The sequence below is a fragment of the Cyprinodon variegatus genome, unplaced genomic scaffold (assembly GCF_000732505.1).
Source record: "Cyprinodon variegatus isolate N-32 unplaced genomic scaffold, C_variegatus-1.0 Scaffold51, whole genome shotgun sequence".
In the NCBI taxonomy this organism is placed as follows: Eukaryota; Metazoa; Chordata; class Actinopteri; order Cyprinodontiformes; family Cyprinodontidae; genus Cyprinodon; species Cyprinodon variegatus.
Window position 1 is genome coordinate 1,155,614 of NW_015150504.1, and position 12,795 is coordinate 1,168,408.

The window sequence follows — 12,795 nt, forward strand, 5'->3', positions numbered from 1 at the left end:
GTGAGTGTACATTGAAAGATGCACCAAACAATAAAAAATCGAATGGAGATTCAAGTTACATATAGTCTTTATTTTTATCAATGTTTAACTTTGAGGCTTAAAGTGCCACAGAAATGTAGCTTCTTTATCTTCTACACGGCTGCCAAATCAACCTTAGGTGAATTACTGCCCCCTGCTGTGCTGGAGCGTCTTTTTCACTGACTACAAATGAGGATACTCATGCTGTGTCCGAATGTCCGCCCTAAACTCTAAATCCCTCAATCACTTTATAGAGCAGGGACTTTATAGTGAACTCAGTTAACTGACCGTTCGTAAAGATGATCACTACTTTTCGCTCCCTGTTGGTCACGTAACTCTGCCTCCCTACACGGTGCCGGCACCATCTTTGTTATTTGTCGCAGCTGTCGGGTGGTGGTGGTGGTGACAGCAGGACATTGGGACAACAAATCCCATGATACTTTGCGAGGAGAGCTCTCCTTATAAGGCAATCACTACTTTTCAAGGTGCATTGTGGGAAATTTCGAGTCCACTACTTTTTTTATTTACTAGACGTTTGGACACTCATCTAAAAAGGCGTAACCACTATATACTGATTAGGACAGACATTCGGACACAGCCTTAAGGGCTGGTTATACTCCCGCAGCAGTGTGTCGCAGTGAGCTTGTTGCAGATATTTTTGATTTATGCCCAATATTGAATCGTGTTATTCCACACCACAACACAACAGGGACAATCACTAACTAGCTGTTGGTCTAGATACGGCCAAGGCGGTGAGGAAGTGGGAGCAACTTTGTGCGACAACATGAGTGCAAAAAAGGGATTGGGAGTCGGGATCCAGGTGGAAAAAGGGTCCCAGTGTTCTCATGCACCTTGCTTTTCCAGCTGGTTCAACAATAGCAGTCATACAAACAAAACAAATTGGTAAGGTACCAAACAGGAAATGAGGATAGTGTAGAGTGGATATAGATTTGACCAATCAGAGGCCTCCTGTCTGCGGCACTGTCTGCGGTTACCTACAATTTTGTAGAGGTGCACCAGAGCCTTTAGAGAGACATTAAGTCACTTTTTTCATTCAGTAAAGCCCCTGTCACACTTTGACGATTTAGTCGCAGCAGATTCAGCATTATATCCGCTTTGAAGTTTATTGGTCGTGGCCATGCGCGTAAACGTAGGGAGGATCCATCACATGGTCATGGTCATGGTCATGGTCACTCTATGATGGGGATGCTGTCTGGAGGAGAACTGATGGATTCCTCCTGTAAACCCCCTTTTATACCAAAGCACCACCAATAAGCCATTAAGCAGTTGCTGTAAGTGAGAAACGCGTCCAGCGGTGTCTTGAACTTGTCCGAAACTTTGATATGTGTTGGAGAGAAGTTTTTGATAAGTTATGCATAAGTTACTCATAGGTTTTGGGTAAACTAGATGCCATGACTTATGAGTAACTTACACTTAATTATGTCAACAATCAGATGACTTACCTGTAACTTAAGGCCCTCGTATGAGCATATGCAGGCATACGTCAAGACTTGCCGTATGTCGACATGTGCCAGCGTGCTCCAGCCTGCTCATAACTTATATAAAACGTATCCATAACTTATCCAATGTATGCCAGTGTTTTTGCCAGATTTCTCGTACGTCAGGCATAAGCTGGCTAAATCGTCAAGATGTGACAGTGGCTTTCTATGTTAGAAGTTATTTCCTTTGATATGTCTTAAAAATATGTTAACAAAGCAGGGACAAGTTCCTTTGTCGAGTTAGTTTGATTAAGCATGGTTAATATGGTTAGCAGTGCCTGCCTGTTCTTGTCTAAAGTGATTTCTTGGTCAGCACTGTCTCTCCGTCCCCCTGCATCCATAACCTGCATCCTTCCAGTGCTCAGCTCCTCTTACAACTTTCTTAATTTCAGTTCTTTCTCTTTCTGATTTGAAAAATCTGGTCCATGAACACCAACAACTAGTAAAAATGAGGGAAATACTCTCTTTAAAACACTACAGATGATTTATATCATAATCTTCTGAATTTAAGGGGAAAGAGATGCGTATATGTAGAGCTTAAGCAATTTGGCAAGCAATGAAATAACAGTGGACCACTGTCTCCCAGCTCCACCGACCCACATATACGTTTCGATCATAATGGGTTGATGTTGCGCACTCGATAAGAAATCCCAGTTTTAAGCTTTGTTATATTCTCATTCGCTCTGAATACTGTCTAGATAAAACAATGTAACTAACTTTAGTTTGCAGACCTGCTTGTAAATACAGATCAAAGATTCAGGTTATTAAGGGATATTAACAAACCATTGCTTAAAGCACTGTTTGGAAATTAAACTGGTGATAATAAGACTTCTGATAGCTGCAATTATGGGATATATATTTACACTGTGTACATACAGTAGGTCAGAATAGACAATACTGCTACTTAAAAGGATATTAGCTTGTTTGCTGTGCACTCTTCCACAGTGTTTCATTTGAACATTTGATCTGTGAGATTTTCACTGACTCCTAGCAGGAATGTGTCCACAGATCAAAAGAAGTCTGTTTTCCCTTGATTTGATGAGACCTGTTCTCTAATTTATCTTGTTTTAATGTTGTAGTGAAACATGAAAAATGCACATTTTGGTTTAGAAAGGAATTTCCTAGTGAGCAATAGATCAGCTAGAACCCTTCGAATCCAACAGGCCTGAAATTGACCAGGCTGTGGTGTTGTCCTCAGAGCTCAGAATAAAAAACAAAAAGCAACTAATGAAATAAAACCTTGTAAGAATAAAGGCATGCTGGTTGGATTTAATTGGAAGGTCTGAGCCTGTTTGCGTGTCGGAAAGAGCTGTTGTTTACAGTCTGCTTGGGTTTTACAATATTATGCCGGCAATCACATCAGAAGAAAAGAAAAAAGTGTGTTATTACTTTTTTTTTCTTTAATGCAAGCTTTCAGTCTTCATGAGTCATGTTTTTAATTTTAATAAGCATTTTATTAAAGAGCCAAAAAGTAAAGCGAGGAGGAGATAATCCACCATCCAGATCATATCATACAGTAAGCAGCTGCTTTTGTTGAGAAGTGAGTCACGCTTTAGACTTTCCTGTGTTTTGGAGAGCAGACACTTACTTGGAAAATATCATGCACACGCCCTAAAAACAAACAGCAATGGCCCTGTACATTGATATCAACCCCTTTACACAACCAGAACCCTCCTACGCCTTCTTTTTTATTTACACAACGCTCTTTATAGACATCTATCAGTCCTGAGGTGTTTTCAGTCAGGATCCCGACTTTATTTTTGTTTTATTCAAACACACTGTCGGGTGCTGGCATGGCAAATAGATGCTCCAGGTTTATGCAGTTGCAGATGCTAAATGGTCCAAACATCCTGGATTGGCTGGAAAAGAACCAAGGGGCGACTCTGGCAGCCTCCTATTTCGACCATGGAGCTGAGCATTAATTAATATGGTAATGATCTGTGAAGGTTAATTAACAGGCCGCCACAGAAGTAGCCACAGATACAGTATTAGGCCTGCTTGGAGTAATTAATGGAATAACTTTACTATAGTGGTAAATATTCATGGGCCCTTATGGTTTTTGTCTGCCCCGTGTGAAGAGAGAGGGCGGCCTGTCCATTAGAGGAGCTGAAGAGCTGTCCGCTGTGAATGCAGGCTTTTTGTTGGGATTGGGTACATTTCAGTGGAGGAGTATTAATTCATATTTTAAGCATGCAATCTTTTAACAAAGCCAAAGGCACTGATAACATACCTGGGACTAGAGAGCATATTGTGAAGCTGTGACCCCTTCAGCAAATAGGCAAGTCCACTTCACTGGTTTGTGAACAGAATACAATGAGTCTCTATTCATGCTCAGATGTAGCAAAAGCTTTTCATTGCCATAGAAAATAAAATGAAAGAGAAAAACCTCCTGAAATAGGCAGTATTCGATGCACCCCCAGCTGTTACAGTGACACTTGTGGTATTTTACATAAAGAATACAAGCATCTGATCTTCTTGAGCTATCAAGCTAATGGCTAATGGGTATTTGTTGTGCTGTAACAGTTTCTTTGTCAAAAGTCACTTGCATTTCTATTTTCCACTTTGTTTAACACCACAGAAATACAACATTAGCTCCAGGCTTACTGGATAAGCTTGCAAAATGCTCCTTAGCTTCCTCTGTCTTCTGAAATTGTTGCATTTTGATTCATATTTCTAGCTTAGGTCTCTTACTGAGCATGCACATAACCCACCTAGGAGGGTAATTATCTCAACCAGGCGTTGTTCCATTTCCTAAAATCTCTATGCGGGAGTGTGTGATGGGCTCGGGTTTTCCCAGCCTGGTGAAGCAGCGTGTGCTTGTTTATCCTCACCCTGCGATCTCTGCACCCCCACTGCTCCAAATGGCAATATTACCTCCTTGTGCTGTTTGAAATGGAGACAATTATCTGTTTAGGTATTACAAGATGGGCGTTATATTACAAGGAGAAAAGGCGTAGAGCTGCTATCACGATCCTGTTGTTGCCTTTTTCTCACCAATTCAACTGTTCAATCATTAAAATGATGGAACATTTATCTAAATGGATGTTATGCATTGGGTAAACTCATTTAGCTCCCGGGGCTCTTTCAGGTGATGGGAATTAATGATGTTTAGTAGTTTGAAACTGAAAATATCTGTCATTTGTCACCTCTCGCTATTGATTTACGATTCCATTGATGATATGTTAATTGAAGAGTAATGAATCACAATAATAGGGTAGTTATCTGGGAATGGTCCATTTTGCTGATTGTTCCACCTTCAGTAGAGCTCACAGCCAGCTAGGTGTTTTAACTCACAATTAAATGGACTATTCAGTGGTTAATTTATTTCCTCTAATAAATGTGCATTAACAAAAACACCAAGCAGTTTGATAAACAAAATATTTCTGTTCCAGGGTTTCAAAAGAAGTTTAAAAAAAAAAAAAAAAAAAAAAGGAGGTGCTAAATCTACTTTCTTTCCTGCTGATTAAAGGGGAACACCGTTTTTCTTTTACGTTAGCCCCTAGATTTTACGTTATTACATCATGTTCTACTCACCCATATGAGTTTTGTTTCATTTGAAGCTGTTCTGAAGATATTCGGTTTTGTTATATACAAGTAACGTCTTCCTATGGGCAAACGACATGAAGGCACAAACTAAACTGTTCATAATTTATTCTTTATGGTACGCCAGCATTAATAACATGTAGGCGAATCACTGTCCCCCAGACATCCGCGGTTATATTTTTTATATTTCTATTTTTTTAAAACAAAGTGTGTATGATGTCATCCACGCACCGGATGACGTCATCCGGCGCGTGGCTGCAAAATCCCCTCCGACTTCCAGTGGCTGCGTAATTTAGGTCTTTAAAAACAATAAAAATAGAGGGCGACCCGGATGTATATCTGGATGTGCGTGTGCAAATGAGCTGAGTGTACAGATCGTACCCTGACAGGGTAGTTACAGCTATTACTTTACTTTTCATGTTTCCTGGTCAGCTCTCTTCATGATGTTGAAAGCTCATAAAGATTAAACCGAGCAACTTTGCTTTAATGCTCTGAGCTTCTTGTTATCTGCTAAAAGTCTTGCCCTCTCTCACTCTTTCACATGCCTATGCAATGATGCACAGGCAGTTCTGCAGGAAACAGTAGTTTTCGGTTGTGATTCCGTTATTGGACAGCTTACCGTTACTAAAACCAGCTGTTTGTATCAGTTATTACAGCTACACAAAAAGAGGTGATGTCCACAGGCACTTGTAGTTTAGGTATGGTGTGGTCCCTGAACACAGAAACATCAGATCTACAAGTTTCTAACGGACCAGAGTCGTAGTTTTATTTAGGCTTAAAGTTTCTTCAGTTTTCCTAAATGGTTTGCAGCAGCAGGAAATTTTTACTTTAAATGCGGAGTTTGATTAACAGCATACAAATAATCAGAAAAATATACTATAAAGAACGGTCATCAGGAGCCTTATGCCTCCTGACGTCACCAGAGACGTGTGTTTGCTTCTCTTTCGACTAAATATCCGTCAATAAATGCTTCCATGGTTTTTACAGAAAAGTCGGACTGTTCCTTTAAAGCTGAAGCTGGACAGTGTGTGCTGTGGAGTGTTTTTTTTTTTATCTCTCTTCATTATGTTTTAGATAAACACTTTGACAAATGCTTGGCCACAATTTTGACTGCCAAATGTAAACGGCAAAAAAGAACAGCGGTAGAAAAAAGTTTTTTTTCTTTCTTTCACATTTGGATATGCTTTAATGCTTTTATTCAAATTCACCTGTGATAGAGCCCTACAGTCACTTCTCAGTTTACCATAAAAATAAGATTCTGTTTCCCTCTCTCAGTTTTTTCCCCCCTTTTTTCTTTTCCTGGGTTGAGTGCTCGTTTTTGGGAAACTTGGTGCATGCAGAACAGGGCCACCCATGAGGACTGCTGCAGGGCAAAGCAGGTAGACGTACATGGTGTTTACCAGCGAAGGGGGGGCACAAGTGCAGCATCCACTAATATGAAGCGTTTTTGTCTTGCAAATCAAGCATTTAGTCACAGACAGGCTCATTGTTCATGCGTTATCATCAGTGGGTGTAGTTTTAGTTCACTGACAGATGGGAATGCGAGGATGTGTCGCGCCGGGACTCTAGTGGCTCAGAGAAGATAAGCGAAAGGTGCCTCCTGCCCCGCTCAGACCTCAGGTGGTAGCTCTCGTATTCCTCGCAGCCAAGGCAGCTACAGGGACTGGTAAAGGACAAGCAAACAGCCCAGGAATGCAGAGAATTGATTTCTGCTGATGATTTCTCAGAACATATTTAGACTGGTTGTGAACGTTACATAGTCTGATCAATACCAGCGGGTGGCCTTGTTTGTACACATGCAGTGGCTGATTCTGTTTTGTAAGTGCTGACGACAATCATTATTATTTTTAATTATTTCCGAACTATAAATAATCATTCATTTTTCTGTCTGCAGGGTGAGGAGGCTGTTTTCCTACCGCTGGAACTGGAGATTGCTTTGAATAAGCAAGTTCTTGTAGAAGGTAAACACACAATCATTCACCAGGCTGCAGCCTCCGCATGTGTGTGTGTGAATGCTCATTGAATTGGCTTAATAATTAACTTGAAGCTTGTGTGGTTTTCTTGTTTGTGCGCTGTATTTTGTGGGAGTGGGGCGGCATCAGTGGGTGGATCAGGGGACGTAACAGGTGCTCCCTGTTGCTTTTCTGACCAGCTGCCCTTCTGAAACCAGCATGGTGAGTAGTTAAGGGACAGAGCTTAGTCCTCTGGTTCGTAGTGCAATACTAGCGCGATTTAAAACAGAGGAAGTAGTGTAAAGGAAGCGGAGATGGCTGCTGAGGTTGGAGAAGTTTTAGGTGTGTTAATTCCCTGTTTACCCAACAACGAGGGATTGCTTCGGGCACAAATGGTTGCAGAACAAGACGTCTTTGTTATTTATCCCTGGTTTAGTCTTCACACTAACGTTTGCTTTTATAGTGACGGAGAACTTTTAAAGGATCAGCGGATCAGCAGTGGAACGTATAGGGAGGGGATCTGTCTGTCTGTGTGTGTGTGTGTAGGAGTGTGTATATAGATATGGGTGTTAGCACCTACGGGGCTTAGAGCATCAGAGGATTGTCTCTCTCTAGTCATTATATTTTTTTCAGTGGTAATCATTTTTCCCATCAGTTTAGTGTCTGTTTTTAAACAATTATAAACATTTTCCCTGGTTTTGTTTTTTTCCCCCCCAAATTTTAAAAACAATAGAATTTGAATTGATTTGATAGAGTTTAGGATAAAAACCTGGTTTTGCCTTTTCAAATAAAGGTTATCATTAACTCTTCTACATTTCGATGATAATATTATAAGTCAAACTAAAAACACAAGTTTCAGTAGATACTGGGTTTAGACTTTTTTTTTGCTATAAATTGAAAATAAATCTAAAAGAAATGGTGAAAACTTAATTTAGGTACAAGAAATGAAGCATCTAGTCCTTTATGGATTTTCAGATGTATTTAGTGCATGGAGACACTTTTTTCACCTGCACTATTTGCTTTCAGTTAGCAGATCAGAGCTGGTTAAATGCAGATAGCCAATGGCTGTTGTTTTGGCAAAAACTATTTCTTATGTTTTCTGATGAGTGGTTCATGTTTTGTTTTTTTTGTTTTTTTGTTTTTGCAAAGCTCAAAAATGAAACTGTAATTTTTCTTTTTCTTGTAAAATGTAAACTTGTTTCTAAGCTTGTGGCCTTTAGTTCATATCCTGTAGACTGATTTGAAGTTTTTAATGTTGCTCTGGTTCAGGAACAGACATTTCAGGGCTCTAGATTAGTTGAATAATTGACCTTTTTTATGCTTTTTTTATCATAAGCTGCTGCTTTTCTATCAAGTATTAAACTGAGTTTTCATTTTTAACAGTAATTTCCAGAAAGGTGCTTGCATGTCATGTAGCCATACATTTATTTAAAGAAATGGATGATTTGGATCTCTGTAAAAACTATATTAGCTTTACTTTGTGCTTCCTCTTCAACTTGTTAGCAATCATCCCTGATCAGGAACCTCTGTCTCAGCTCTGCTTCTGGAAAAAAAAAAAGTCACAGCTCAGGAACAAAGCCTTGCAAGAGGCACATTTCACATCATTTGTTGCTGTTTTTTCTGGAGTGCATTCTCTGCATACTCTGGTTCGCTCCACTGGGGCCCCTCAGCTGCATGCTCCAGATGAAAGATCAGCGCTGAAATCTTCCAAATGATCGTGTAATTAATGTTAATGTGGCCAAATCAGCTTAATTATTGACACAAGCGTCCAATGTGATTTTGATTGCGTTGCTTGTGCAGAAATCCCCACGGCAGCTTATGGGATTAATGCGTCTTGTTGTGAAAAGCTCCTTTAAAGTGCAGTGGAGTCAAGCAAGCGAGTATGTGAATAGCATGTATGGGGTTCCCTCTTTATATGGATCAGGCATACGTTAGGAAGGAGAACAAAGGGATTTCATCAGATGCAGCCTGACGAAAGTTTAAATTCCGATATGTGGAGTGTTTATAGTAGAAGCCACATATCTCTGTGAAAAAAACTGCTTCTGATGTGTGCCGTATGTCTGGTTTGGATAGTTTAATGCAGACTTAATGGCATCCTGTTTGAACACCAAGGAAATCTTCAGAGGTCTGAAATATCTTTCTTTATCTTTAGAGCTTTAAGATATTTTTCTTGCAATCAGCATTATTTAGCTTTCATAAATTTACAACAACAAAACAACCTCTTGTGCAAACTAAGCATCAGCTGTGAAGCATTGAGTTAAAATACCACAATATCTCTGCATTTTAGAAAATTGTTCAACATGATGAAATTTCTTGGAGTTTAAACCAGTGAACCATCGCTTTCCCCTACTGCTGCTAACAATGGAAGCATGTTAATTAATTACCACATTTTTTAACAAATGGATATCAGTTAGTGATACTTAGCTAAGTGTTATTGGATGACGGTAGAAAAGGGTTAGTTTCCTTAATCAGCCATCTGATCTGCAGTGCACAGCAACAGCTCACTTTTGTACTTACTCAAAAATTAATCAAAATTCTATTCAATTAAGTTTATTTACATGGTGTCAATTCACAACACTTTACCAATTCAGCTAGTTTAAGATAATTATTCAGATTGGTTTAAAGTTTTCTATGTAAGGAAACCCAACATTGACTTTGAGTCATTGACTTTGCATAATTCAATCCTCCTGGATGAGGATTTAGTGACAGTGGGTAGAAAAACTCTATTCAGCAGAGCAGAACGGCCTGCTGCGAGTGACTGGGAGGTAGATAAGAGACAGGCAGACACACAAAAGGAAAACAAGCGCAGATCGAGGAATACTTTTCACTGTGGAAATGTTACAGTTTAATGATTGCAGTCTCTCTTTTTGTGACTTCACCTAGGACATAAACACAGCCAAACAGAAGAGCTCATAGCAGGATTTTGACTCTAGAGGGTCAAAGAGAGCATATACAGTTAGTCTAAGTAAAGCTAATCAAAAAAGCAAGACAGGACCAAGTGGATTGTCTCCAGAAGGAGACTGCCAGGCCAAAATAAGTGACTATATCAGAAAGAGAACATAAAGTATAAAAGTTAAAATAAATGCCTATTATCAAAAAGGACAATTAGAGACAATTTTGCCTTACACCTCTACATTCTCCTATGTCCTCTATAGCAGCATATCCACAGCGATGGCTCAGATTGCCCTGGCCTCTCTAAGCTATATGAGATGAAAACTTTTAAGCCACCTCTTAAAAATAAATGAGGTGTCTGCCTGATGACCTGAAAATGAAAGCTGGCTCCACAGGAGAGGAGCCTGAAAATGAAAGGTTCTACCTCCTTTTTTATTTTCAGAAACTTCAAATGTTGTCTGTTTTAACTTATGACCTTTTTTAGTGGTCTGACTTATTAGTATAACTAGACTTGGATAACTTTTATTGTCATTTTGTATACACAGAGTGTATACAATACAAATTTTCATTTTGTACAGCTCTCATGACATTTCCATTTTTTAAAGTGCAGCAGTGGTCAAATGTAAACAAAAAAATACATGGTGCAAAAAAAACATTGATGTGGTCAGTAGGGGCGAGTATTGGCATGGGTTTTGTGATACAATACATTTCACAATACGATATTATCATGATATTGCAATATAACTATATATTGTGATATTTTTCTCAGCTATCAAAATTAAATGTATAGATAAAAAAGCTGGTGCTGTATATGTTCATCAGAAGATATTTATCATTTAGTTATTTTGGGTTTTATTTAGTCCACATTTTCATTGTGACTGCCTCAACTGCATATATGGAGCTGCCTTGCATGGCAAACGCCTTCATTACTCTCTTCATATTCTGGGAAATGAGTTCATATTCAGTCACCTATTGAAAAATCGATACCAGGAGCTGAAAGATCGATATATTGGGCAGCCAAAACTCAATCAAAAATCAGCCAAAACGATTTTTTCCCACACCCCTAGTGGTCAGTTTGATGCAGTGTCATGATTTAGAGTTTAACATAGGAGAGAGTAGTAGCAACTAGTGTTGCACCGATGCCATTTTTTGGCCCAGATACCGATACCTGGCTGTGCTGTATCGGGCGATATAGATACCATCTGTTTGAAATTGATGTGTGTGTATATATGAAGAACTGCATACTACTTGGGTGTAAAATAATGGCTTTGTCAAGCTGCTGGCTACCTTTGGGAAGCAGGAAAAAGACTAATACACAGTGAATCCAGTAGAACTTTTTATTGGGTGACAATAGTTAAATAAACTTTTGGCTCTAAAAATGGTATCGGTGCCCTATTTGTTGGTTCTTGCTGATACCGATACCACCATTTCAGTGCAGTATCAGGGCCCCGTCTGATACTAGTATCGGTATCGGTGCAACACTAGTAGTAACTACCTACTACCAACCTACAGACATGTCTTGTGGCTCAAAAGCAGGTTCAAAGCAGGATGAATATTATCAATTAATGAATTGATCTCAAGTTCACTGATGGTATGGATCAGCTAACATTTAATTGATAGGTGGCCATTTTCATAAAAAAACAGACTTTTTCTCCTTCATCAAGAGCATCAACATACTTTACACATACATTACATAAAGGGGTAAATAAATTTTTATAATACCTTGAACTAAAAAAGTACCCATCATATTGACTGACTAACTGCAGTTCTACTGAAAGGTGCCTTAGTCACGGTCAATGACCGGTGTACCTGATGTGTAACAACCATACCATGCATATTGCTTTAGGTTAATAGAATCTATTAATTAGGCCATGTATACTTCCTTTTTTTTATACAACTCGACTACTGCATGTATTGCATAAACAAAGTTTTTCCTAATATTTACCCTTTGCTTTGGTTTGTGCTACTTTCCTTCTTAGTGTTAAAGTTCCCTAGTCGACTTTTTATGGAAGTGTTATGAATAAACAAGTGGCTGTGTTAGCTGGACCTGCAGAAAGGTCGTGTTCAGATTTATGCCAGGATGAAAATAGGGCCTCTGTTATATTTCCCTTCACTGCATTTATTGCTTACTTTAAAAAAGTAATTTCTTTATATCAGCATCAAGCTGAAAATTGCCATGTATTAGTATTAGGCTTAGTAAGCCTCTAATTCTGTGGCATTTACAGCCGGCTGTGTTTCCATGCATTTATAACGCTTTGATTCTTAAGAGCTCTTTTAATCGCTTATGCCTAGCTCAGAACATAATAAACAACTCGCTGTAGCGAAAGTGCCACATGGGGGAGATTTCCAGCTAGAGAGTTAAATGCTTCTGTCACTGGCAGTTTAGCTGCTGTGTTTTTCATGCACTGTAAGTACCGTAATCTACTCTCTGAGCTTATCTGCTTTGGTTACAAACAGTGACAGGCGGAATAGACGCAGGGCGGCATGAAAATGAAAAATTATTGTCCCTACAAGCATGGGACAATGGAGGCTGGTGCAAGAGGCACAAAGCGAAGCTGTTGCTTCTTCTGCCTTTTTCCTGTTGATTGAGATCACAGGATGTGTCAGAGTATTCTAAACACCCTCACCTGGCCACCGTCTGCTCGCCCTATCTGATCCTGCGCTCCCATCAGCTGCTATCAGAAGACACTCTGGCAGATCGCCCAGCTCTGTGTTCTTTCACTGAACAGGTTGCACAGCGAAATGCACGACTAATGCTGAATACAGTATGTTACTCAACGGGGCATCCTTCTGTTGCATCTTTCACTTGTATGATTCTCTGATGAGAAGGGTGGAAGTGGGCCGACCATAGATATGCGATCTCAGAACCACCTAAAATACCTTCGGTGGAA

General features: G+C 39.5%; 1 protein-coding gene across 11 annotated transcripts in view; it reads left to right on the plus strand.

Moving 5' to 3' along the window:
- foxp1 (forkhead box P1) overlaps positions 1-12,795 on the plus strand; it is a 220,000-nt gene that overhangs the window by 65,700 nt on the left and 141,505 nt on the right. For 9 of the 11 annotated variants that reach the window (XM_015370976.1, XM_015370968.1, XM_015370975.1 and 6 more), the window contains one exon: positions 6,955-7,021. The exons of 1 other annotated variant lie outside the window; for it this stretch is intronic. The gene's annotated coding sequence lies outside the window, so the exon portion shown is untranslated. Of the gene's footprint in view, positions 1-6,670; positions 6,879-6,954; positions 7,022-12,795 lie in introns of those variants that run through there. One more of the 11 variants, XM_015370974.1, reaches the window with a different exon arrangement.